Source organism: Theropithecus gelada, unplaced genomic scaffold, assembly GCF_003255815.1.
Source record: "Theropithecus gelada isolate Dixy unplaced genomic scaffold, Tgel_1.0 HiC_scaffold_16248, whole genome shotgun sequence".
Classification (NCBI taxonomy): domain Eukaryota; kingdom Metazoa; phylum Chordata; class Mammalia; order Primates; family Cercopithecidae; genus Theropithecus; species Theropithecus gelada.
Genome location: NW_020258044.1, coordinates 45,361 through 48,740, shown reverse-complemented (window position 1 = coordinate 48,740; position 3,380 = coordinate 45,361). Strand labels below are relative to the sequence as shown.

Below are 3,380 nucleotides of genomic sequence, written 5' to 3'. Positions count from 1 at the left end.
GGGACCCAAAACTAAGGAAACTAAGGAAAACTAAGGAAAATAGGCTGGGTGTGGTGGCTCACGCCTGTAATCCTTCTGTTTTGGGAGGCCAAGGCAGGCGGATCACTTGAGGTCAGGGGTTCAAGACCAGCCTGGACTAACATGGCGAAACACCTTCTCTACAAAGAATACAAAAATTAGCTGGGTGCAGTGGCGGGTACCTGTAGTCCCAGCTACTCAGGGGGCTGAGGCAGGAGAATTGCTTGAACCTGGGAGGTGGAAGTTGCAGTGAGCCGAGATTGCACCACTGCACTCCAGTCTGGTGACAGAGTAAGACTCCATCTCAAAAAGAACAATAAATAAATAAATAAAAAATAGAAATAAATGCTGAGCTAGAAGACCCAAGAGACCTGAAGATTCTCTCAAAACTAAGGAAAATAATCTAGATCACAAATATATTCTCTTTCTCCTTCTCCCCACTGCCCACCTCCGCCAGTCATCTTTATAGACTCAAATAGAGTTGATGTTCTACAATTAATTCTAGTCACTTATATTTATATTTATTTATTTTAGAGATGGGGTCTCACTGTGTTGCTCAGGCTGGTCTCAAACTCCTGGGCTCAAGTGATCCACCCACCTCGGTCTCCCAAAGTGCTGGGATTGCAGGCATCAGTCACTGCGCCTGGCCGTTACTTTTATTTTTGATGTTCAAATTATCCCTTACATGGCCAGTGGGAGCTAATGCCTGTGAGACCATAGATTCTTTTTATGCACTCAATACGTTTTCGTTTTTACCTTAAATTATTGTTACGGAAAAGATTTCGTTTTTTCCACTTGTTTCTATTTGATAATGAACCCCTCTGTGCCTATCACCAGCCTCAGTCGCCATCATCTCATTACCAAGCTGGGTTAATTTGAAGCAAATATCTTCTAATATTTAGCCAGTGTTCAAATTTCCCTAACCATCCTAAATGAGCGTTTAGAATAGTTGTTTCATTGGAAACAAGGTCAAAACAAGTATATTTTACATTTTTAGGCCAGTCTTGAAAGTAATTGTGAAACCATATGTGGGGTAGGAGGCGGGACTAGCCTCTCAAGGCGGGGCCTGGATACCAGGCCCAGTTGAGGACTAGCTAAGTCAGATTCCACAATGAATAATACTGCGAGGTGGGAACGTTAAGGGCCATTGTGAAGGTCGGCTCCCACAGTCATTTGATCACTAGTTATCAACCCTGACTGCAGCTGAGAGAGATTGGTTTTTGCTTTTTTTTTTTTTCTTTCAGTGACAGGGTCTTGCTATGTTGCCCAGGCTGGACTCAAATTCCTGGACTCAAGTGATTCTTCTGCCTCAGCCTCCCGAGTAGCTGAGACTACAAGTATGTGCCACTGTGCCCAGCGAGATTTTAAAAAATACGTATGCCCAGACACCACTCTAAACCAACTAAATCAGAATCAGATATAGTGAAGTCATTAATCATTTTGCTCCTGGGTCTTTATGACAGGTTTGCTCCTGGGAAACTCCTGGGATTGTGGAAGAGAGAGAGAAAGAAAAGGGAAAATAAGATTTTAAGAAGTGTTGCTGTGCATTTTGAAAATAATTTTTCTTTGGTGTTTGTCCTGAGGGACGGCGGTAAACATTTCAATTGCCTTTAAGTGTACTTGGATGCTGGAATGATGGTTCTTTGAATGCAGCATCGAACTGGGATTGGGCCACATGACAGCCAGCGTGAGCCTTTATGCCACATTTATAAAACGTGAATGTCATGAGCTCACTCTCAGGGACCTTACAATTTGGAGGGTTAGGTCAGGTCCACAAATCTCTTCTACCTCATGGTAAAGGAAGCCTGGATTGTAGCAGGAGATGGTGTGATAACATATTGCATGATCAATATTTGGATTCTTAGCAATATTAAACTTTTCGACCCCCTCCATTGTGTCATGAATTTGCTTAATACAGTTTCTGCCTCAGCGTCTGCTTTTAGGCGTGGCATAAGCTGTTTGAAACCCAGGCATGTACCCTGCCTGTCATCTTTGGCCTAGTTAACACCTCCCCTCCCTGCGTGGTGGTTTGGAGAACCTGCTTGTTCCTCATCCCACTGATCCCAAACCCAGGACACCCCGCAGCTGCTGACCATGATTAAACTTAACGGAGATTCAATGCCTTTCTTTTGATTCTCAGGGACCGACATTCATTCATTTCTTAAATACTTGCAGAGTCAGCCAGGCATGGTGGCTCACGCCTGTAATCCCAGCACTTTGGGAGGCTGAGGTGGGTGGATCACGAGGTCAAGAGTTGGAGACCAGCCTGGCCAACATGGTGAAACCCCGTCTCTACTAAAAATACAAAAATTAACTGCTGTGGCAGTGCGTGCCTGTAATCCCAGCTACTCAGGAGACTGAGGCAGGGGAATTGATTGAACCTGGGAGGTGGAGGTTGCAGTGAGCCAAGATTATGCCACTGCACTCCAGCCTGGGCAGCAGAGCGAGACTCCATCTGAAAAAACAAACAAACAAAAAACCCAAAAACTTGCAGAGTGAATTTAGGAAACCATGAAGTCCAGAGTTTGATCCAATCCCTTTCTTTTTGTCTTTCTCAAATATTTTGAGCCAGGTACTATCCTAGATTGTGTTGTGATATTTACAATCTAGGAGAAGGCAGGAGAGAGAACTAAGAACAGTGAGCATGTTCTGAGATGTCTGCTGTGTTTGCAGGTACCTTCCCTCAATTTCCCTACTCACTGGCCACGCTGGAAAGCAGGTCTTGGTGCCATATTTGTACCATGGTACTCCCCCTCCCTACACTCAACTGGACGGCCAGAAACCCAATTGTCTCTCTCCCTCCCTTCCTCCCTCCCTCCCTCCCTGTCTCTCTCTCCGTCTCTTTCTCCCTCCCTCTCCTTCTATCAAGACATCTAGTAACTAACTGATCAGGTGGTGGTGGGCTCTGCTGGCTGCCATGATGGGCCACCAGCAAAAAAGGAAAATTGGCTGTGAGTGAGAGAAGCAGAGATAAGAAAGTCCACAGGGCTGGCCGGGCGCGGTGGCTCAAGCCTGTAATCCCAGCACTTTGGGAGGCCGAGACGGGCGGATCACGAGGTCAGGAGATCAAGACCATCCTGGCTAACACGGTGAAACCCCCTCTCTACTAAAAAAATACAAAAAACTAGCCGGGCGAGGTGGCGGGCGCCTGTAGTCCCAGCTACTCGGGAGGCTGAGGCAGGAGAATGGCGTAAACCTGGGAGGCGGAGCTTGCAGTGAGCAGAGATCCGGCCACTGCACTCCAGCCTGGGCGACACAGTGAGACTCCATCTCAAAAAAAAAAAAAAAAAAAAAAAAGATCGGGGGCCCCCCCCACCTTAAAGGACTGGGTCACCAAATTCCCCCCTTTTTTCTTCCTCCCC

General features: G+C 46.4%; 1 long non-coding RNA gene across 1 annotated transcript in view; it reads left to right on the top strand.

Moving 5' to 3' along the window:
• Positions 1-2,584: 2,584 nt before the first annotated feature.
• LOC112617426 overlaps positions 2,585-3,380 on the top strand; it is a 32,981-nt gene continuing 32,185 nt past the window's right edge. The window contains exon 1 of the long non-coding RNA XR_003117899.1: positions 2,585-2,691. This is a non-coding gene — a long non-coding RNA (uncharacterized LOC112617426). The remainder of the gene's footprint in view (positions 2,692-3,380) is intronic.